At 43.8% G+C, this 24714-nt stretch overlaps 1 protein-coding gene across 1 annotated transcript in view; it reads left to right on the top strand.

Annotated features, from left to right (window-relative positions):
• Window positions 1-24714, top strand: part of PPP1R27 (protein phosphatase 1 regulatory subunit 27) — a 41782-nt gene that overhangs the window by 16222 nt on the left and 846 nt on the right. The window lies entirely within an intron of this gene.

Consider the following 24714-nt stretch of genomic DNA (forward strand, 5'->3'; position numbering starts at 1 on the left):
TGATTGGGAACCTCTGATTTGATGGGAGATCCCTGATTTGATGGCTGAACCTCTAATAAGATGGGGAGTCTTCTGATGTGGCGAGAGGACCTCTGATGTGACAGGAGGACCTCTGATATGATGGAGGGTCCTCTGATGTGATAGGGGACCTCTGATGTGACAGGAGGACCTCTGATATGATGGAGAGTCCTCTGATGTGATAGGACCTCTGATGTGATGAGGAAGTCCTTTCATGTGATGGGTGACTTGGTATGACAGAGTGAAGATAATTTTATCAAGGCAGTTGTGTTCATCATCCCATGCTCAGGTTTTTCAATGATGAGTAAATTTTTTTTTACATTTTAGACTGGGGTGCCTTGAGATTTTGCTTACTTTTATAGGTGCCACGACTGAAAAATGGTTGGGAAGCGCTGCGCTAACAGATACTAAAATAGATCCTTTTTATGTGCCTCATTATCTAATTATGAGTCACCTTTTTGCTAATATAATTCTATAAATCACTTTTGATATTAGCTTTAATTTTTGTCTGTTCCTACTTTTGGTCCTTGTATTCTTTGTGACAGTATAGTCCTGTTGTCACCTCATTTTTATACTCCTCATCCTCTTGTTGTAGAAGTCCTGTTACACCGACCTCAAATATCAGTGAATATAATATTTCTGGTCAGGGCAGCCATCAGATATTTTGGGGCTCCTTACACAGCTTTAGGCCTGGGCCCCCCTGGGCCTGACCACCTGGCCAAAGGGAGACTGGGCCGCAGGGCAGTATTCCAAAATGATAAGGACCCCAAACACACCTCCAAGAGAACCACTGCCTTGCTAAAGAAGCTGAAGGTAAAGGTGATGGACTGGCCAAGCATGTCTCCAGACCTAAACCCTATTGAACATCTGTGGGGCATCCTCAGACGGAAGGTGGAGGAGCGCAAGGTCTCTAACATCCACCAGCTCTGTGATGTCATCATGGAGGAGTGGAAGAGGACTCCAGTGGCAACCTGTGAAGCTCTGGTGACCTCCATGCCCAAGAGGGTTAAGGCAGTGCTGGAAAATAATGGTAGCCACACAAAATATTCACACTTTGGGCCCAATTTGGACATTGCCCCTTAGGGGTGTACTCACTTTTGTTGCCAGCGGTTTAGACATTAATGGCTGTGTGTTGAGTTATTTTAAGGGGACAGCAAATTTACACTGTTATACAAGCTGTACACTCACTACTTTACATTGTAGCAAAGTGTAATTTCTTCAGTGTTGTCACATGAAAAGATAGAATAAAATATTTACACAATTGTGAGGGGTGTACTCACTTTTGTGAGATAATGTATATAGATGCTACTGTCCCTGTCATTTATGTCTTCAAATGTGTAAAAGGAAGCATTTTAAGTGCCGGTTCACACTACGTCGCTTCGACTTCGGGGCGACCTGTGAAGTCGCGTGTAGCGGGACTTCGGCACGACTTGCACAGACTTCATAAAATGAATGTCTATGCAAGTTGCCTCCAGGTCGCCCCGAAGTAGTACAGGAACCTTTTTCTAAGTCGGAGCGACTTGTGTCGCTCCTATTAGAACACCCCCTGTACCGCACAATGGGAGCGAGACGGACCGCGACTTGTCAGGCTGACAAGTCGCGGTCCAAGTCGGACTAGTGTGAATGCGGTCTAACTGTACTGTATTGGACTGTTATGTTACCGGTTTTATACAATAAACATTTTCCTGATTTAAAAAAAAAAGTAACGCAGTGCCGGATCGCAATAAATGGCCTGGTCATAGGTCATGAAGGGGGGTAAACAGTGGCGGCCCATGCATAGGGGCGCCAGGGCGCCGCCCCCCTACCCCTAAAAAAAAGAAAAAAAAAAAAGAAAAAAAAATGACAAAGCGAACAAATAAAGTTTTACAAAAAAAATTGGGTTCGCCGGCCTCTGTAATGGAAGTGGTGGCTAGGGGGGGGGTGGGGGTACGTCCCAGAAGAGGCGCCGATCGGCTGCCTTCTGGGGGCGTAACCTGAGCGCAAGTCTTTGCGATTGGACACCCCCACTTTCTGATATCGTGGCTGTGATTTGTCCAGTCTCCAGCCTGGACCAATCATCATCCAGGACATCCGATCCCTGACGTCACAATGGGGGCGGTGCCGGTGCGTGAGTCAGTCACTCACCGTCACCGCCGCTCGGAGGACGAGGGAGAAGCCGCTCACCTTCCCGCCGCCGCAGCCGCCGCAGAGAGGACGGACTGGATCGAGGAGGGAAGAACCCGCCGCCCCAGGTAAGTGCATTAAATTGAAGGGAGCACGCACGCTGGTCTCTGCATTGATTGGGGGACAATGCTGTGGGCACTTTGCATTTATTGGGGTACAATGCTGTGGGCACTCTGCATTTATTGGGGTACAATACTGTGGGCACTCTGCAATCATTGGGGTACAATGCTGTGGGCACTCTGCATTTATTGGGGTACAATGCTGTGGCACTCTGCAATCATTGGGGTACAATGCTGTGGGCACTCTGCATTTATTGGGGTACAATGCTGTGGCACTCTGCATTTATTGGGGTACAATGCTGTGGGCACTCTGCATTTATTGGGGTACAATGCTGTGACACTCTGCAATCATTGGGGTACAATGCTGTGGGCACTCTGCATTTATTGGGGTACAATGCTGTGGGCACTCTGCATTTATTGGGGTACAATGCTGTGGCACTCTGCAATCATTGGGGTACAATGCTGTGGGCACTCTGCATTTATTGGGGTACAATGCTGTGGGCACTCTGCATTTATTGGGGTACAATGCTGTGGGCACTCTGCAATCATTGGGGTACAATGCTGTGGGCACTCTGCATTTATTGGGGTACAATGCTGTGGCACTCTGCAATCATTGGGGTACAATGCTGTGGGCACTCTGCATTTATTGGGGTACAATGCTGTGGGCACTCTGCAATCATTGGGGTACAATGCTGTGGCACTCTGCAATCATTGGGGTACAATTCTATGGCACTCTGCAATCATTGGGGTACAATGCTGTGGGCACTCTGCAATCATTGGGGTACAATTCTATGGCACTCTGCAATCATTGGGGTACAATGCTGTGGGCACTCTGCAATCATTGGGGTACAATTCTATGGCACTCTGCAATCATTGGGGTACAATTCTGTGGCACTCTGCAATCATTGGGGTACAATTCTGTGGCACTCTGCAATCATTGGGGGACAATGCTGTGGGCACTCTGCAATCATTGGGGTACAATTCTGTGGCACTCTGCAATCATTGGGGACAATGCTGTGGCGCTCTGCAGTGATTGGGGACAATGCTGTGGCGCTCTGCATTGAAAGGGGCATGCACGCTGAACTCTGCATTGTGGGGGCACAGCACAGTGTTCATTGCATTGAAGGGGGCACAGCACAGTGTTCATTGCATTGAAGGGGGCACAGCACAGTGTTTATTGCATTGAAGGGGGCACAGCACAGTGTTTATTGCATTGAAGGGGGCACAGCACAGTGTTTATTGCATTGAAGGGGGCACAGCACAGTGTTTATTGCATTGAAGGGGGCACAGCACAGTGTTTATTGCATTGAAGGGGGCACAGCACAGTGTTCATTGCATTGAAGGGGGCACAGCACAGTGTTCATTGCATTGAAGGGGGCACAGCACAGTGTTCATTGCATTGAAGGGGGCACAGCACAGTGTTTATTGCATTGAAGGGGGCACAGCACAGTGTTTATTTCATTGAAGGGGGCACAGCACAATGTTCATTGCATTGAAGGGGGCACAGCTTCAAAGTCACGCAATTTTTTTACTGCGTTTTTTGGCGCGAAGCAATACCTATTACATTTTTCTTTTTGCGCCCCCCCAAAAATTTTGAGCACCAGCCGCCACTGGGGGTAAATCTTGCAGAGGGCGAGTGGTTAAGGGTCTGACAGCTGCCATGTGTTCTTCAGCCTGCAACAAACCCTGAAGGAGACTGGCCTGTCACGTCTTGAGACTCGGTGCCATAAGATCCCTGTCACATTTTTTCCAAGTGATCACTCGAGAACAACAGCAGGTCAGCTTTTTTGGATGAGGCAAGAGGATTTCTCGTGAACCGCCCGGATGACAGATTTCTTGATGTGGGGCCAAATTCAAAAACAATAAAGAACTCCAAGAAGACAGATAAAAAATACTTTTAGGTCATTTGTTCAAAAGTTTTACGATTGTTTTCAGATCAGCCTATGGAATATCTTGAAGTCTTTAAAGTCCGGTAGCAAAGACGAACCTAAAAGTTGAATTTAGGATTGTGGCAGAAGTAGGAGTGGCAGCTGATGGGTCAGAGATAGGGACTACTTACGGGGATTACAGGGGTTTAGGAGTTGCTTCGCCAGTGCCAGTGCATTGCTGGGATGGATGAATCAAGATGTATGAACATTACCTAACAAAATGTTAGGCTCTGTATGCATTTCAACTGTGTGGGGTTGATTTAATAAAACTGGCAAGTGAAATAAAGTGCGCAAAGTCCAAAGTTGAATCAATTCATGAAAATGAGAATCAATTTAACTTGGGACTTTGTGCACTTTATTTCACTTGTTACTTTATTTGTTTGCACTGAAAGCACGGCCAATTTCTTTGTTTCAATTTGATAAGTTTTGATTTATGACGGGTTGCTTTCAATTTATATAGTTTGCTTTGATATTTGTATTTGGGTATTTGCGCAGGTTTAGGGGTATTCATTTATATAGAAAACTGAAGACTGAAAACTTTGGTGCAGATCTTCACAGAAACCAATCAGCGTTCATTTTTTTTTTTTATTTTTGGGACTTTACATCTGTGTTACAACTAAGTGGGGATTTACCCCCTTGGTGTCTGCTTTACCTCTCCCCTCCGTCTGGTCCTACTCCATATGAGTGTTGAGGAGATTCCTTCATGACGGTGATCATTCTTTCATGGGATAGACTGACAAATAATCTTAAATCGTAACTCCACTTTTGTTGAGAAAAAAACATTCCCCTCTGGGTGATCTCTGTACATTGCAGGGATTGTAACAAACTTTGTTGCAGATTTCTACCTTTTGTTATTCTAAAGAAATCATTGTTTGTTCCTCTGTGCTGAGTGGGTCTAATGGGAGTGGTTTCATAATTATCTATCAGCTGTGGCAGCTGCGGGGCTCTAATGAGGAAATCTGCTGGGCCTGCATCCCTTTAGACGTGTTCCTATTGGGAGGATCTCACCAAAAATGACATTTTTGTTGCAGGGGACGCCAGAAACCTGACTTGTATCTTAGTGCAGACTTCTGGGAAAATTGGTGAGCCAATCACACACGCAGGAAATGATGTTTCTGGGGGTGTGGTCAGTATACATTCTGTGTACAGAACAGCTCCAGGCGGCCATATTGCATTGCATTTTCAGAAAATTGCAACAGCTGCAGATTGAAAAGGAAAGGTAATTTTTAATAACATTTAATTACAATATGATTTGTGTCACAATTGTATACGCTATATTGTTTTTTTTTTTATTTTTGAAGTTAGAAGCTGATTGGCTACAATTCACAGTAGCACCAGATTTTGCACTCTCCAGTTTTAGTAAATCAACCTCCTTCTGTCCTTCTATATGCCCAGTTTGGGTGTCTAATATTAGGACCATCTTAATGTGTATGGATGCAAGATAACCCATATGAGGTTTAGAGGGCAACGAGGCCGCTTTGGAAGCTCCTTGAAATTTGCTGTTAATACAGTACCTACAGGTACCCTCAGGGAAAACCCAGAGGCGTAACTAGAACCTTCAGGGCCCCGGTGTAAGAAACCATGAAGGGCCCCCCGGACCCCTGGCCGGGGCCCTTTCCTTCAAGCCTGGGGCTCTTCCCACTGATCCTGGGGCCCTTTACTCTCATTGCAGGGCCCTTTATTACGGTTCCCTTTCACATCTTGAGGCCCCCCCACGGTAGTGGAATGCCAGGGCCCGGTCACAAGTGTGACCTTTGCGATCCTGGAAGTTCACCCACTGGTGTCAGTAGTTTTTATTTTTTGGTATTTTAATTGTATTATTTTTTATCATTTTATTTTATTTTTTTACAATGTGACTGACTATGACTCTGTCCATTCAGAAAAGAAAGGAGCTGGTAAATTACATATTTACCGACCCCTTTCTGGTTCTCTATTGTGACACATCCCCTGCAGGGAAGGGAACACAGTGGGGGGCGGGGGGCAGGGGAGCATACAGGGGCCCAGAGACAGCAGAACACAAGTGAACTGGATAGAAGGGGCAGCAGGGGCAGCATACAGAGGAACCAATCTCCTCCATTTTCCTCCTGCAGCTACAGGAGGAAAAAGGAGGACAGTGATTTCTCTACATGCTGCCCCCGCCGCCACTCCTATCCAGGTGTACAGGGCCCCCTGGAGCATGCGGCCCGGTTGCAATTGCAACCCCTGTAGTTACGCCCCAAGGAAAACCTTTACCACTACTGTCTTCACCCAAGTAAGTGGCATCGCCATTGACTGCCTGTGTTGCACTCTTGCTCCTCTTTTATTTGGCATAAACAGAAAGTTTCAGCTCTTAGGTATTCGGTTCCGCTTTATTAGCAGCTGCGAATTTCTGGTCTGTGTTCTCTAGTAACCAAAATGAAACAGTAACACAGCCGGTACTACTGCCTCCCTCTGTAATGTGACTGGGGAGGAAGACACGGAATACTGGACATAGTATATCAGCTTCCACATTCCATCTGCTAGGAGGTTTATGGGCAAATTTAGGAGGATGGTGGTGTTTCCAGTTTCTGCTTGGTCATGTTTTCTTTTACTGACGCCTACTATTAGTAACACCTGAATTTGCCCTCTGCCCCAGGAACACACCTCTATTATAATTTGATTATCATGTCTTAGAAAGATTTACAAGAGTGATTTGATTGGAAGTGAGGGAAATAAAAGGAAGAGACTCATAACAGCTTATTACGAGAAATATTGTGCATGACTTCTTTATTATTAGTTTAACCTTTGCACTTTATTTATTGTAAGCTTAGACACGGATCAGAGGATATTTGTCTGTTATCTTATATCCTAGATTTGTTGAAGAGTGCCTAGTAAAAACAATCGGTCATCTCGCATGGAGGTTCATTTGAAATGTCTGTGTGGGAAGAAATGTCAGCCCTAATTCAGGCTACAAATATAAATTCTTCCCGACGCCTTTACACTTTATTGCCCAAGCCCCGAAGAAGGGGGGGAGTCTAGTTTCCCTGAAACGCGTAGCTGACATTTCGGTTCAAATTAACCACTTTACCGCTGCTCACTAGAGCTCTACTGCGGCAAAGTGGCTCGATAACGTCTGGCGACGTAGACCTACGTCGCCAGGCATTCCCCTTTCTCGGCGGCGTGCGCGCGCCGCCGGAGGCTCGCTCCCGCTGTATTCAGTCACAGCGGGAGTCGGGCCAGGGGAGCAGCAGCGGTGATCACCGCCACTCTTCCCCGATTGTCGGGGAATCGAGTGTGGAGATCCGCCCGCTTGTGTAAACAAAGCGGGCGGATCTCCTAAGTGACAGGCAGGGTCAGATTGCAGGGTTCAGCATAGCTCAACCTGCGATCTGTCTCTGTGTCACACAGTCCCCTCCCCCCACACATGTCAGTAAGCACCAGGCATACATTAACCCCTCCCTCTCCAATAAAGTTAACCCCTTCCCTGCCAGTGTCATTTTTACAGTAACAGTGCATATTTATAGCACTGATTACTGTAGTAATGTCACTGGTACCCCCAAAAGTGTCAAAAATGTCAGTCAAGGGTCCGATCTGTCCGCCGCAATGTCGCAGTCCTGCAAAAAAAAATCGCAGATCGCCGCCATTACTCATTAAAAAAAAAAACACCAAAAACGACAGAAATCTTTCCCTTAGTTAGTAAACGCAATAACTTTTGCGCAAACCAATCAAAATAAGCTTATTGTGATTTTTTTTACCAAAAATATGTAGCAGAAAACAAATTGGCCTAAAATGATAAAAAAATTAGATTTTTCCATTTTGGGGGGGGGGGGGGGGGAATTTCATATAAAAAAAATTTGAAAAATATTGTTATTTTTTTCAAAATTGTTGCTTTTTTTTTGTTTATAACACAAAAAGTAAATATCGCACAGGTGTTCAAATACCACCAAAAGAAATCTCTGTTTGTGGGAAAACAAGGACGTAAATTTTGTTTGGGTACGGCGTTGCATGACCGCGCAATTGTCAGTTAAAGTCACACAGTGCCGAATTGCAAAAAGTGGCCCAGACGTAAGACAGCAAAATCCTCCGGTGGTAAAGTGGTTAACGCTTCAAATGAACCTCCAAGCGAGATATTTTTTTTTTTTATGTTTCTAACCACACATCTAGAATTTTACCTTCTGATAAGAGATCTCTTAACCGCAACCAGAGCGGTAGCAGCCTAGGACCCCAAACACACTGCTGTTCCCATGGGTTTATCTCCTCCTAGCAGCACACCCCTTACCTTCCCCATGTTGGAATTACACTAAAACCCCTAAAGGAACCACTGATATATGGGTCCCCCTGATACAGAAAGGCAATAACAATAAGCATTGGCAGATAAAGGTTTTGTACAACACCACGACCAGTGATGGGACCTCTTTGAAGCCCAACCCCAGGTGCTGGTAGAGTGGAAATTGATTATAATACTGTCAGGTTTTATTGCTGTCTGTGCTCATGTTAGGAACATTCATCCTCTCTATTTACATAGTTACATAGTAGTTGAGGTTGAATAAAGACAATAGTCCATCCAGTTCAACCTGTGTAGGTGTGTGTGGCCGTATTTGTTTCCCATAACCCCTGAATGTTTTGATCTTGAGATGTATGTCCAAGAGTCTATTAAAAGTAGCCATACTCCCCGCAGTTACCACCATTTGTGGTAGAGAGTTCCACAATCTTATTGCCCTTAATGTAAAGAACCCCCTGCATAGCCTGAGGTTAAAGCGCTTCTCCTCTAATCGCATTGAATGGCCTTGGGTCCTCTTGCACTCCTTGTGACTGAATCGTTTTTTTTTTCTATGCTGAGATCACCGTTACATATTGCTGGATATGGGGCTGTCTCTTCTGGTGATGAGGGATGTCTCTTTGTTGGATATGGGGCTGTCTCTTTGCTGGATATGGGGCTGTCTCTGCTGGTGATGAGGAATGTCTCTTTGCTGGATATGGGGCTGTCTCTTTCCTGCATATGGGGCTGTCTCTTTGCTGGTTATGGGTCTGTCTCTTTATTGGTTATGGGTCTGTCTCTTTGATTGATGAGGGATGTCTCTTTGCTGGATATGGGGCTGTCTCTTTGCTTGATGAGGGCTGTCTCTTTGCTAGATATGTGGCTGTCTCTTTGCTGGTTAGGGGGCTGTCTCTTTGCTGGTTAGGGGGCTGTCTCTTTGCTGGTTAGGGGGCAGTCTCTTTGTTGGTTATGGGGCTGTCTCTTTGCTGGATATGGGGCTGTCTCTTTGCTGGTTATGGGTCTGTCTCTTTGCTGGATATGGGGCTGTCTCTTTGCTTGATGAGAGCTGTCTCTTTGCTGGATATGGGGCTGTCTCTTTGCTGGTTAGGGGGCTGTCTCTTTGCTGGATATGGGGCTGTCTTTTTACTTGATGAGGGATGTCTGTTTACTGGATATGGGGCTGTCTCTTTACTTGATGAGGGATGTCTCTTTGCTGGATATGGGGCTGTCTCTGCTGGTGATGGGGCTGTCTCTTTGCTGGATATGGGACTGTCTCTTTGCTGGATATGGGGTTGTCTCTTCTGGTGATGAGGGATGTCTCTTTGCTGGATATGGGGCTGTCTCTTTGCTGGTTATGGGTCTGTCTCTTTGCTGGTTGTGGGGCTGTCTCTGAGTTGGTTATGGGACTGTCTCTGAGTTGGATATGGGACTGTCTCTGAGCTGGATGTGGGGCTGTCTCTGCTGGTGATGGGGCTATCTCTTTGCTGGATATGGGGCTGTCTCTGCTGGTGATTAGGGATGTCTCTTTGCTGGAAATGGGGCTATCTCTTTGCTGGATATGGGGCTATCTCTTTGCTGGATATGGGGCTGTCTCTGCTGGTGATTAGGGATGTCTCTTTGCTGGATATGGGGCTGTTTCTGCAGCTGATGAGGGATGTCTCTTTGCTAGATATGGGGTTGTCTCTTTGCTGGTTATGGGGCTGTCTCTTTGCTGGCTCTCTCTCTTTTCACACAGATCCAAGAGAGGCTACCCCTGAAAAGGAGCATTCAGTCTGCAGGGAGAGGCGGAGTGCAGATGATATCACTCTGCCCTCCCCTGTCTCAGACATGCTGCAGCCAGAACTATATAGATCGCCGACTTATGCAGCTGCCTATTCATGTCGCGGTCACCCTGCTTCCACATCTGTGTCTGGCAGAGGGTCAGTGCACTAAGCAAGTGAGTTTGGGGTGGAGGAACTTGACTGGCCTGCACAGAGTCCTGACCTCATCCCGATAGAACACCTTTTGGATGATTTAGAGTGGAGACTGCGAGCCAGGCCTTCTTGTCCACATCAGTGCCTGACCTCACAAATGTTCTTCTGGAAGAATGGTGAAACATTCCCATAGACACTCCTAAACCTTGTGGACGGCCTTCCCAGAAGAGTTGAAGCTGTTATAGCTGCAAAGGGTGGGGCCAACTCAATATTGAACCCTACGGACTAAGACTGGGATGCCATTAAAGTTCATGTGCGTGTAAAGGCAGGCGTCCCAATACTTTTGGTAATATAGTGTGTGTTTGAAACAGGCACCCTGTGTACAATATGTTGCATCCCACAGCAACCAAAGTAAAGACCTTTGTCTGAGAATATAGGGACAATGCCAGAGAGCGGAGGTAGAAGGTAGAAAGAAGAAGTGGCGAATGTATTTAAAGTTGCAGAAAAGCTTGTTCAAGCCAGCAGATTAAAGTTGTCTGAAGATGGAAATCCCCTTTAAAAATAACGTGGGGTGAACAATGCGGGACATTGGAACGGTGTCACTGTGTAACCATAAAGCAATCCCTTAATCCATCTAAAACCCCACACAGGAACTGTCCAACTGGAGCGAGCAAGAAGCCAAAGAGGAACGTTTATAACTGATCCATATGAATATACTGCAGCATGGGCTGTTACATTAATTACAGTCTGAGATGGACAAATTAAGGGGTGTCCCAATTTTATTAGAAATCCACCATCCATTTATTGGTACTCTCCTGCTGCAGTACCTAAAATACGATTACTATAATAATACTATTGTTGCACCCTCCTAAACAGGTGCTATTAAAAGCATCTATTTAGCTCCTGCTGCTTATCAGGGGAGCTGATCTGTTAGTTTTGCCTGTCACATGTTTCCAGGTGTGATTCACTGGGTCTGAGGGAGTGTCCCCACTGTATCCAATGAAGGAGCTTGTTGGACAGTGGAGGAAACCCAGCCAGTGACACACCCTGTTTCATGGCAAACCCAGTGGGAGGGCATGTGGCAATGTATTCGGGGCTTGGTCATAAATAGGGCGGGAGCATGTGACGCGTGTCTTTTGGCGGGAGCAAAGTTCCAGGAGGAGGTGGACGGCTGTTTCTCCTCCTGCAGGGTAAGGAAGGTGGTCCAGGAGGTCGGCCTAGGGACCAGGAGTGGAGCTGTGCTGCAGAGGATCCAGTGTGCTGACCAGTGGATCTGCTGGGCAGAGGACTTTGGGAGAAACAGTATAGTGAGTACCAAGGGATCTGCCTAGGGGTCTGCCTAAGAGAGGGGACCACTCCAGAGAAGTCAGGGGTATCAAGGAGCAAGCTCACTTAGAGTGTTACAGTAAAGGGGGTGCCATCAGGGCCATCTTACTGAATGGGCACGCTGGGCAGTTGCCCGGGGGCCCCACCTGCCCAGTGACCCAGCCCCAGCCAAGCATTAGTCCAGATTTCCGTGTGCATCCCACCGCTGAACTTAGCAGGTGGCAAGCGCCTATCAGCCCTGCGCTACTGTCAGGCCACTTGGGCCATGGAGGGGGAGCCCACAACTGCAGGAATGCCTGTCCACCTCCACGGGAAGAGGCGCACACAGGTCAGTAGTCTGACTCCCGTCCGTGTGTGTGTTCACCGGACCCAGCCACCGAGCTTGGAAGCTGTCATTAGCCTGGCACTGCTGTACCAATAAATCTCTCTTTATCGATAATTTGCATTTTTATTCTCGTGGATGATTGTGAAATCGGGGCCCCAGTGCACTGCATTGCTCGGGGGCCTATAATGTTCTTAAGATGGCACTGGGTGCCATGTAGAGAACCCTGAAGATTAGGAACAAAGGGGGTGCCAGGAAGGGCCCTGAAGTTGTTCAGCAGTACAGTACAGTTGCTTCAGAGTACAGATTACTTCAGAGAATTACTTCAGGGCTGCTGTTAGAAATCGCGGGGCCCCGTACAGACTGGCAGAGCCCCCCCCAAGAAAATATTAAAGATATATTTAGCTAAAATTACAACAAAATCACTATTATCAGACACAAATATGAAATAACTCGCATAATTCCTGCTAAATCTAAAAAAAAAACAAAAAAAAAAAAAACTATGTTAAATAAAAAAGATGAGATGAGAAAAATATACAGGCTGGGCAGTTGGAGCTCAGAGATCAGAGAGACAGAGAGAGAGAAACAAAGTTACAATTTACTCCTGAGCAGAGATAACATTAGAGCCAGTGCTGGGAGGGGGCCCACACAGGGAGGGGATTAGTGAGGGATGACTGTCTCTTTCTCAGCAGATAAAAGCTGATAGCTGGGAGAGGGACAGATCAGATTCAGGTGCTGGAGGAAGATTTCTGTATTTGTTGTCCATCACAAATCCCCCTCTCTGTGTCGGCCCCCCTGTGTGCTCGGGCCCCCTACAAGAGGGCTGGTGGTCCCCCCCCTATCAGCAGCCCTGTCTGCGTCACAGCTAGTGACAGACTGAAACCAGCGGCCTAGCCGTGACTAGCTCAATTTCAGTGTTACCCAGCGTTACTCAGCGTTAACCAGCATTTACTCAAGTCGTTCCTGCCTATTGTGCATAGTTTTGTTCAGTTGGAGTATCCCACTCATCCCTTCTCCTATCCAAGTTCCTAATAAAACATAAAAACCAAAGAAACTGGACTGATCCTTGTCTAAGGTAAAAAACACTTGGAAAATGCCAGATTGTTCTACTGTTGCTAATGGTAACCCAGGGGGACCCATCATCAGCAGCTCTCTTGGGAGTAGTGCTACACTATATTATGAGTTCAGACAGGATCCTAATGCCTCTAATACTAGTGAGCTGTGTTTAGAGCTCCTTCCCATGGGTGGCTGTCTGTACCACCCTCTGAAAAGCAGTCTGCCGTAGATTTCTTTTTTTTCAGAGGGCGGCAGAACAGCGGCTGCCAGGCATTTTAGAAGGTGATACTGCCAAGGGGGATTTTGTATTGAAACACTGCGCCGCAACCGTGACCAAGCGGGGCTGGCTCACGGTTACGGCACAGTTCAATTGACCTAAATGGACAAGTTTGACAGGTGGTGCTGCTTGTCAAGCTCTGAAAGCATCCATGAAGCAAAGCCACTGTAGCCATAGCATGTGTACAACACCCCCTGCAAAGTTAGGATTTATGTGGGTAATTGGGGAATCAACTGCCTGTTTTTGCTTCCCATTTATGACCCAAGTGAAAAGTTAGTGTATATGGAAGGGGGCATCACAAAGGGATTGAAAAGAATGAAGAATTTACAGAATTCTTCAGTATTAGCCTCAGACATTTTGATTCCAAGTCATCTGATCTCTAATAAAGGTGTTGCAAACAGATACTCCACGGGAACTGCTCTTGGCAAACCATCAACTTTGTTTTGGCTGGAGGGGCACTGGTTTATTCGATGAGAGGTGAGTGTTGTCCTCAAATCTGGGATGTTTACGGCCTCATTTTAGAAGACTACTAGTCTAAGGAATTGGGTTCCCCACCTAAATGGGACTCTCTAATCCCCCATTGGTGGCTTCTGTACTCATCTTATAAACTCAATCCCAAAGATTGAGCAGAGAAGGTTTTAGAACCCCTGTAAGCTTTAGAGTAATCTTTGGAGTAGATCTTCAGTTATGTCTGTGAGACAGGAAATTAAGGGAAATCTCTTCAACAGGGTCACAGCAGGAGCATTTTTTTTAGTTGGGGTGGTAGTAGTTCGTCACATTCAACTGGACCTGTTCTGCAACGTTGAAGACACTTCGAAGCTTCTCCAAGCTACTTCTTCAGTTCTAATGAGTGATACGAATCTACCCCAGCATTTACATCCACACTGGTAGTACACACCTTGATTCAATGTTGAAGGCATTTCGAAGCTTCTCCAGGGGCATCACAAAGGGATTCAAAAGAATGAAGAATTTACAAAATTCTTCAGTATTAGCCTCAGACATTTTGATTCCAAGTCATCTGATCTTTAATAAAGGTGTTGCAAACAGATACTGCTCTTGGCAAACCATCAACCTTGTTTTGGCGGGAGGGGCACTGATTTCTTCGATGAGAATTGAATGTTGTCCTTAATTTTGGCATGTTTACAGCCTCATTTTAGAAGACTACTAGTCTAAGGAATTAGGTTCCCCACCTCTCCAGTCCCCCATTGGTGGCTTCTGTACTCATCTTTCTTTAAAATGGCACTAGATCCCAAAGATTGAGTGGAGAAGGTTTTAGAACCCCTTTAAGCTTTAGAGCAGGGATCCTCAACCTACGGCCCTCCAGCTGTTGCAGAACTACATATCCCATGAGGCATCGTAAAACTCTAAAATTCACAGCCATGACTAGGCATGATGGGAATTGTAGTTCCTGAACAACTGGAGGGCCATAGTTTGAAGACCCCTGCTTTAGAGTAATCTTTGGAGTAGATCTTCTGTTATGTCTGTGAGACATGAAATGGAGGGAAATCTCTTCAACAGGGTCACAGCAGGAACATTTTTTTTAGTTGGGGTTGTAGTAGTTAGTCACATTCATCTGGTCTTGTTCTGCAATGTTGAAGACATTTTGAAGCTTCTCCGGGGGCATCACAAAGGGATTCAAAAGAATGAAGAATTTACAGAATTCTTCAGTATTAGCCTCAGACATTTTGATTCCAAGTCATCTGATCTCTAATAAAGGTGTTACAAACAGATACTCCATGGGAACTGCTCTTGGCAAACCATCAACTTTGTTTTGGCTGGAGGGGCACTGATTTATTCGATGAGAGGTGAGCATTGTCCTCGAATCTGGCATGTCTACAGCCTCATTTTAGAAGACTACTAGTCTAAGGAAATGGGTTCCTCACCTAAATGGGGCTCTCTAGTCCCCGATTGGTGGCTTCTGTACTCATCTTTCTTTAAAATGGCACTCAATCCCAAAGATTTAGTGGAGAAGGTTTTATGAACCCCTGTAAACTTTAGAGTAATCTTTGGAGTAGATCTTCTGTTATGTCTCTGAGACAGGAAGTGATGGGAAATCTCTTCAACAGGGTCACAGCAGGAACATTTTTTTCAGTTGGGGTTGTAGTAGTTAGTCACATTCAACTGGACTTGTTCTGCAATGTTGAAGGCATTTTGAAGCTTCCACGGGGGCATCACAAAGGGATTCAAAAGAATGAAGAATTTACAGAATTCTTCAGTATTAGCCTCAGACATTTTGATTCCAACTCATCTGATCTCTAATAAAAGTGTTACAAACAGATACTCCATGGGAACTGCTCTTGGCAAACCATCAACTTTGTTTTGGCTTGGGGGGCACTGATTTATTCGATGAGAGGTGAGCGTTGTCCTCGAATCTGGCATGTTTACAGCCTCATTTTAGATGTCTACTAGTCTAAGGAATTAGGTTCTCCACCTAAAGGGGGCTCTCTAGTCCCCCATTAGTGGCTTCTGTACTCATCTTTCTTTAAAATGGCACTCGATCCCAAAGATTGAGTAGAGAAGGTATTAGAAGGTATTAGAACCCCTGTAAGCTTCAGAGTAATCTTTGGAGTAGATCTTCTGTTATGTCTGTGAGACAGGAAGTGAAGGGAAATCTCACAGCAGGGACATTTTATTATAGTTGGGCTTGTAGTAGTTAGTCGCATTCAACTGGACCTGTTCTGCAATGTTGAAGACATTTCGAAGCTTCCCCAAGCTACTTCTTCAGTTCTAATGAGTGATAGGAATCTACCCCAGCATTTACATCCACACTGGTAGTACACACACCTTGATTCAATTACAATGGAATGTTAGGATGTTGAGTGTCCAAGAACAGGGTAGGAGGTTTGAAAATTGTGGAACCATCCTGTTCCAGTTACATAATCCCATCCTTTGGTTCTGTGAAGTCTGCAAACATGTTAATCTTTCGATTCACATGGCTAAAGCCTGGTACACACGATGAGATTATCGGACGAATGATCATCCATTTGTTTTTGCATGCTAATCTCCATATCCAAAATGAAGAGGTTACTAAAGTTACGAAAATTCTTGTACGACAGAATAAAAATTCGGATTTGATGTATTGTATTGTATTTGTATCGTATTTTCGGATGAAAACTGTACTGATTAAATGAACATCGTATGATTTGGTATCGTACGAGAGAAATGTTCGTGATTATCCCTTCTGATAATTTCGGACAAACTTTTGTGATCGGCTCTCAAAAGCTGTGCACCAACGACCAGATTATTGTACAACCGATTTAAAAACTATTTACAGATCGCTTGTACTAGGCTTAAGGGTGTTGTCAAAGGGTAGAGTCAAAAAACACATTATATATGGAAGACAGATGGTGTCAAATGTCCATCAATGATGGTTCTTCCAGTTTGACGTAGATGGCCTCTTTCATACCTCTAGTGGACCAGTTCTCCTCTAGGTCCAAAATGTGAACCTCACTGTCCTCAAAAGAGTGGCGCTTTTCCTTAAACAAGAATTCCAGGTATGGATATTTTTACATTTAACACAGCAACCTCTCACCAAATGAATGGCCCAACATTGGGGGGCAAATTCTACAGGTCAAGACTCAGCAGCCTTCCTACACCTTAAAGCGGAGTTCCAGCCTTTTCTGTGTTTATTAAAAGTCAGCAGCTACAAAAAGTGTACAAAAATCTGCTGACTTTTAATAAACACACACTCACCTGTCCCACGATCCAGCGATGCGGGACTCCCAAAGCCTCGATCCTCTCCCTCGGGGTCTCAGCGGCGCTGGCATCACTGGTGTGGGCACCCGGCTGTGACTGCTTGTGGCTTCACAGCCGGGTGTGCACTGCGCATGGGCGAGTTGCATTGCACGCCTTGATTGGCCGGCAATCTTCTGGGACCTCTGACATGTCCCAGAAGATTGCAGGGAGGGAGGGGGAGAGGAGAACTTCCGCTTGGGGCGCCACGGCGTTCCGAGCGAAAGTAGGAGTGGGTACCTGTCAAAACTAGGTACCCTTCCCCTCCCCCCAAAAAAAATTACATGCCAAATGTGGCATGTCAGGGGGTCAGGACTACCTAAAGCGGAAGTTCCACTTTTGGGTGGAACTCCGCTTTAACCACTTCAGCTCCGGAAGGTTTTACCCCCTTAATAACCAGGCCATTTTTTGTGATTCGGCACTGCGTTGCTTTAACTGACAATTGCGTGGCTGTGCGATGCTGTACCTAAATAAAATTGATGTCCTTTTTTCCCCACAAATAGAGCTTTCTTTTGGTGGCATTTGATCACCTCTGCAATTTTTAATTTTTGCGCTATAGACAAAAGATAGCGTAAATTTTGAAAAAACACAATATTTTCTACTTTCTGCTATAAAACGTTACCAATAAAAAAATGTAATACTAGGGGTTACTACTGCTTAAACTGGCACCAATAACTAGGAGCTATTACTGCATAAACTGGCACCATTACTAGGGGTTATCATTGCGTAAACTGGCACCAATACTAAGGGCTATTAGTGTAAAGACTGACACCAATACTAAGGCCTATTACTTCATAAACTGGCACCATTAGTAGGGGCTATTACTGCGTAAACTGGCATCAATACTAAAGGCTATTAGTGTATAAACTGGCACCAATACTAGGGGCTATTACTTCATAAACTGGCACCATTATTAGGGGTTATTACTGCGTAAACTGGCACCAATACTAAGGGCTATTAGTGTATAAACTGGCACCAATACTAGGGGCTATTACTGCGTAAACTGGCATCAATACTAAGGGATATTTGTGTATAAACTGGCACCAATACTAGGGGCTATTACTTCATAAACTGGCACCATTACTAGGGGTTATTACTGCGTAAACTGGCATCAACACTAAGGGCTTTTAGTGTATAAACTGGCACCAGTACTAGGGGCTATTACTTCATAAACTGGCACCAATACTAGGCGCTATTACTGCGTAAACTGGCATCATTACTAGGGGTTATTTGTGTATAAACTGGCACCAATACTAGGGGCTATTACTTCATAAACTAGCACCATTACTAGGGGTTATTACTGCGTAAACTGGCATCAACACTACTAAATCAACATACAACATCAACACACTAAAGGGCTTTTAGTGTATAAACTGGCACCAGTACTAGGGGCTATTACTGCGTAAACTGGAACCATTACTAGGGGCTATTACTTCATAAACTGGCACCAATACTAAGGGTTATTACTGCATAAACTGGCACCAATACTAGGGGCTATTAGTGTATAAACTGGCACTAATACTAGGGGCTATTACTGCGTAAACTGGCATCAAAAAAAGGGGTTATTACTTCATAAACTGGCACCAATACTAGGGGTTATTACTTCATAAACTGGCACCATTACTAGGGGTTATTACTTCATAAACTGGCATCAATACTAAGGACTTTTAGTGTATAAACTGGCACCAGTACTAGGGGCTATTAATGTGTAAACTGGCACCAATACTAGGGGCTATTACATCATAAACTGGCACCAATACTAAGGGCTATTAGTGTATAAACTGGCACCAATACAATTGGTTATTACTGGGTAAACTGTTTGCTGAAATTGCTTTAAACTATAAAGAAAAGCTTTTAAGAGTTTTCCTCTTTCTCAGGTCTGAAGCAATACCTGAGGATGATAGGTGTTAGGTTAGTACAATAAAAAGGTATCATTGTATACTGCATTACTCTCGTATTTTGTAACCTTATTTATATATATGAATACAGAGAGGGGAGAGACAGGAGGTTGATTGCCCAACAACCCTATCCCCAAAACGGGATTGAAACTGGACTTTCTAGGTACTTAAAGAGGTTGTAAACTCGTTTAAAAATTTTTTTTTTTTTTTACAACCTGCAAGAGAAAGACATAATGAGCTAGTATGCATCGCATACTAGCTCATTATGAAATACTTACCTTAGAACGAGCCCCCGCCGTGCCGCTCTCTTACCTGTATGACGGGCGACATGACATGTCGCCCGTCTTCCGGGATCGCGGCATCCGGTCATCTGATTGGCCGGAGCCGCGGTGACGTCACTCCCGCGCACGCGTGCGGGAGCCGACGGTCACGGCACGGGGCTCTGAAGGAACGGCACGATCAGCCGTTCCTTCAGAGCGCATGCGCCAGTGACGTCACTGGCTGCATTAAAGGTAAATATCTCCTAAACGGTGCAAGTTTAGGAGATATTTACAGTACCTATAGGTAAGTCTTATCATAGGATCACCTATAGGTACAACTTCCTGAGGAGGGTTTACTTCCTCTTTAAGACACAGTGAATATAAAAATATATAAATTTTATTAAACACATGATTAAATTAAAATACAAAAAGGATCTTTATATCCATAAAGACTAACAGCATAAGTTAGTCTTTATGGATATATATCATTTTTGTATTTTAATTCAATCATGTGTTTAATAAAATGTATATATTTTTATATTCACTATGTACACGTAAGTTTCTTAAATTGGTAGTATACTCCGCTATTTGACTTTTACCTACAGGTAAGCCTATAATAAGGCCTATAATAAGGATTACCTGTAGGTACGATTAATATCCTGATTAATAACCTGCACGGTTTAGGAGATATTCGCCCTGCATGCAGCTGCTGACGGCAGCGGCGCATTCGCTCTGAACGTCTGGCGGACCTTCAGAGCTCCTTGCCGGAAAGTGACGTCATCGTCGCTCCGGCCACTCACACCGCCGGAGCCGCAGAACCAGGGGGGATGTTTTTCAGCGGCAGGAATTGGGAGACTAGTCAGGATCGAGGGAAAGAGACATATTTGGTGAAAACCTTCTCTGGACCTCAGACTGGGGCGAAGGTTCATCTTCCAACAGGACAACGACCCTCAGCACACAGCCAAGATAACAAAGGAGTGGACAACTCTGTGAATGTCCTTGAGTGGCCCAGCCAGAGCCCAGACTTGAACCCGATTGAACATCTCTAAAGAGATCTTAAAATGGCTGTGCACCGACGCTCCCCATCCAACCTGATGGAGCTTGAGAGGTCCTGAAAAGAAGAATGGGAGAAACTGCCCAAAAATAGGTGTGCCAAGCTTGTAGCATCATACTCAAAAATACTGGAGGCTGTAATTGGTGCCAAAGGAGCTTCACCAAAGTATTGAGCAAAGGGTGTGAATACTTATGTACATGGGATTTATTTCGTTTTTTTAACTTTTAATAAATTTGCAAAGATTTCAAACAAACTTTTTTCACGTTGTCATTATGGGGGATTGTTTGTAGAATTTTGAGGAAAATAATTAATTTAACCACTTCTGGACCGGAAGATTTCCCCCCTTAATGACCAGGGCCATATTTTGCGATTCGGCACTGCGTTACTTTAACTGAAAATTGCGCGGTCGTGCGACGCTGTACCCAAATACAATTTATGTCATTTTTTTCCCACAAGTAGAGCTTTCTTTTGGTGGTATTTGATCACCTGTGCGATTTTTATTTTTTGCGCTATAAATGAAAAAATAGCGACAATTCTGAACAAAAACAACATTTTTCACATTCCGCTATATGATGTTCTCAAAAAAAATTTAAAAACCTAAATTTTTTAACATTTTAGGCCAGTTTGTTTTCTGCTACATATTTTTGGTAAAAAAATCGCAATAAGCGTATTTTGATTGGTTTGCACAAAGGTTATCGCGTCTACTAACTACGGGAAAGATTTATGTCATTTTTATTGTTTTTTTTTTTTTTTTTTTTTTACTAGTAATGGCGGCGATCTGCGATTTTTAGCGGGACTGCGACATTGCGGCAGACAGATCGGACACCTAACTGACATTTTTGACACTTTTGGGGGGACCAGTGACATTACTACAGTAAAAAAAACAAAAAAGACTGCTATTTGGCCATAAGTTGATCCATGTAAAAGGGCGCCTTCATCCCAAATATGAATTTTGTTTCGACATTACTACAGTAATCAGTGCTATAAATATGCACTGTCACTGTAATAATGACACTGGCAGGGAAGGGGTTAACACTGTGGGTGATCAAGGGGTTAAATGTGAGCCTAGGGGAGTGTTTCTAACTGTGGGGGGCGTGGCTTGTGAAATGATCATAGAGACTTGTGATCCTATATAGAAGGATCACAGGCTCTCTGTGATCATTCCAGAGAGAAGAACGGTCAGCTGTGTTTACAACAGCTGCATAGGCGTGCGCACAGGGTGTGCCAGGTGTGCCTGGGCACACCCTAATCATCCTATGTGGCACAGATTCCCCCTGTTTAGACCGTAAAAATATTTAAAAAAAATAATAAAAATAAATAAAACTAAAAAATAATTTAAAAAAATTAATGAAAAAAACTACAGTCACCATCCACTGCCCTACTGACACCAATCTCTGCCCGACACTGTCAGTATATATACACATGCACACACACATATGTGTTTGGGCTTTGGGGTGCACACCCTAATGCCATAGGCTGCGCACACCTATGAACAGCTGACCGTTCTTCTCTGTCGGCGGGGAACGATCGCGGGTGTCAGGCGGCAATCGGAGCCGCCTGCCCGCTGCATCGACTTCCCGCTGCCGAGTGGAGGCGTGGGACCGATGTATACCAGACGTCAATCAGAGCCGCCTGCCCGCTGCATCGGCTTCCCCGCTGCCGAGGGGGCGGGAGCGCGCCGCCAGCGTCACGCGTTTGCCCCCTAGCTGCCTGACATAGGTCTACCTCGGTTCGCGCAGGAGGGCCGCACTGCCGGAAGCGGTTAATCCATTTTGGAATACGGCTGTAACATAAAATGTGGAAAAAGTGAAGCACTGTGAATACTTTCCGGATGCGCTGTATATACAGTATATAAAATGTATCCATTTGTTATTATTTTGATACTAATTGTGGCATTTTTATAATGAAAATCTCTCTTTTCCCCATAGAATGTGTTTGTATCCCATGTGAAATGACGGACGTAGGATTGGGGTTGCAGCAAGGGCAATGCTCTTCCGTTGATATATTTGGACTTTGCACCCTTCTTTCCCATGTTGGGTGGTACGCTATGGGCATGGAGCCCCCTCCTCCCCTTGTCCCCTGGCTCTATGAGTGCTGTGAAAAGCATCGGCTGGCATTTAAGACAATCCCTTTCAAGTTGATCTTGGGCAGTGCCTTGCCATTTAGTGGTGGGGGAGGAGAGGGCAAGTCACATTCCCAAGACATGTGTTGGGACCAGTTTAGAATTTTCTCCCCCTGCAGCTCAGCACGGTCATCCCTTGAGGCCAGCCAGCTTCACAAATGAGAAGTCCGCACGTTAATAGTTCCCTATGAATGTTCAAACCAAACTCCAGCTAAAACTTTATTTTTTTTTTTTTAGAGGGTTAGAATTTTCGGTTTAGGACCACTGTGGACCTTTTCTTCTGAAAATGCAAGTTGCCTGGCTGTTATGCTGACCTAGAGATGCAAGCATGCAAATTGCGACTTAAATGCGTTGCGCACTTGGCCTACGTCTCATTGTGAGCTCAGCATGATGGCCAGGCAACCGGCATTTTCTTGAAGCAAATCTCCACCTGCTAGTATCAGGTGGAACACAGCCGACCGTTCTTCTCCCTGGAATAATCACAGAGCCCCTGTGATCCTTCTATATAGGATCACAGGTCTCTATGGTCATTTCACAAGCCCAACCCCCACAGTTAGTGACCACCCCCTAGGCTCACATTTAACCCTTTGATCACCCACAATGTTAACCCCTTCCCTGCCAGTGTCATTATTACAGTAGCAGTGCATATTTTTAGCACTGATTACTGCAGTAATGTCACTGGTCCCCCCCAAAAGTGTTAAAATGTCAGTTAGGGGTCCGATGTCCGCCGCAATGTCGCAGTCCCGCTAAAAATCGCAGATCGCTGCCATTACTAGTAAAGAAAAAAAAATGACATAAATATTTCCCCTAGTTTGTAAACGTGATAACTTTTGTGCAAACCAATCGAAATACGCTTTATTGGGATTTTTTTTTTTACCAGAAATATGTAGCAGAAAACAAATTGGCCTAAAATGATGAAAAAAATTAGATTTTAACATTTTCTTTTTTTGGGAATGTTATATAGCAGAAAGTAAAAAATATAGTTTTTTTTTTTTTTTTCAGAATTGTCGCTCTTTTTTTGTTTATAGTGCAAAAAATTAAAAATCGTACAGGTGATCAAATACCAGCAAAGCTCTATTTGTGGGTAAAAAAGACACAATGTTGCATTCCTATAAAAAAAAAAAAAAAAAAAAAGACGCTAATCACTGCCATTACTAGTAAAAAAGGTTTTTAAAAAAATAAAAATTCCACAAATCTAGCCCATGGTTTGTATACGCGATAACTTTTGTGCAAACCAATCGAAATACGCTTTATTGGGATTTTTTTTTTTTACCAGAAATATGTAGCAGAAAACAAACTGGCCTAAAATTATGAAAAAATTTGATTTAAAAATATTTTTTTTGGGAATGTTATATAGCAGAAAGTAAAAAATATTGTTTTTTTTTTTTTTCAGAATTGTCACTATTTTTTTTGTTTATAGTGCAAAAAAGTAAAAATCGCACAGGTGATCAAATACCACCAAAAGAAATCTCTATTTGTGGTTAAAAAAGACACAATGTCACATTCCTATAAAAAAAAAAAAAAATGCTGATTGCCACCATTACTAGTAAAAAAGGTTTTTAAAAAAATAAAAATTCCACAAATCTAACCCATGGTTTGTAGACGCGATAACTTTTGTGCAAACCAATCGAAATACACGTATTGGCATTTTTTTTTTTTTTTTTACCAGAAATATGTAGCAGAATACAAATTGGCTTAAAATGATGAAAAAATGTGATTAAAATTTTTTTTTGGGGAATGTTATATAGCAGAAAGTAAAAAATATTGTTTTTTTTTTTTTTTTTTTTCAGAATTGTCGCTATTTGTTTGTTTATAGTGCAAAAAAGTAAAAATCGCACAGGTGATCAAATACCACAAAAAGAAAGCTCTATTTGTGGGTAAAAAAGACACAATGTCGCATTCCTATAAAAAAGAAAAAAAAAAAAAACCCTAATCGCCGCCATTACTAGTAAAAAAGGTTTTAAAAAAATAAAAATTCCACAAATCTAACCCATGGTTTGTAGGCGCGATAACTTTTGCGCAAACCAATCAATATACACTTTTTGGGATTTTTTTTTTTTTAACCAAAAATATGTAGCAGAGTACATATTGGCCTAAATTAATGAATACATCCATTTTTTTTTACATTTTTTTTATTGGCTGTGTTTTATAGCAGAATATATTTTATATATTTTTTTTATATATTTTTTTTATATATTTTTTTTTTTCAAAATTGTCGTTTTATGTTTATAGCGCAAAAAAAACAAAAAACGCAGAGGTGATCAAATGCCACTAAAATGAAGCTCTATTTGTGGGTAAAAAAAGACTTCAATTTTATTTGGGTACAGCGTTGCATGAACCGCGCAATTGTCCATTAAAGTAACGCAGTGC

Source organism: Pelophylax lessonae, assembly GCF_965119305.1.
Source record: "Pelophylax lessonae genome assembly, chromosome: 11".
NCBI lineage: Eukaryota > Metazoa > Chordata > Amphibia > Anura > Ranidae > Pelophylax > Pelophylax lessonae.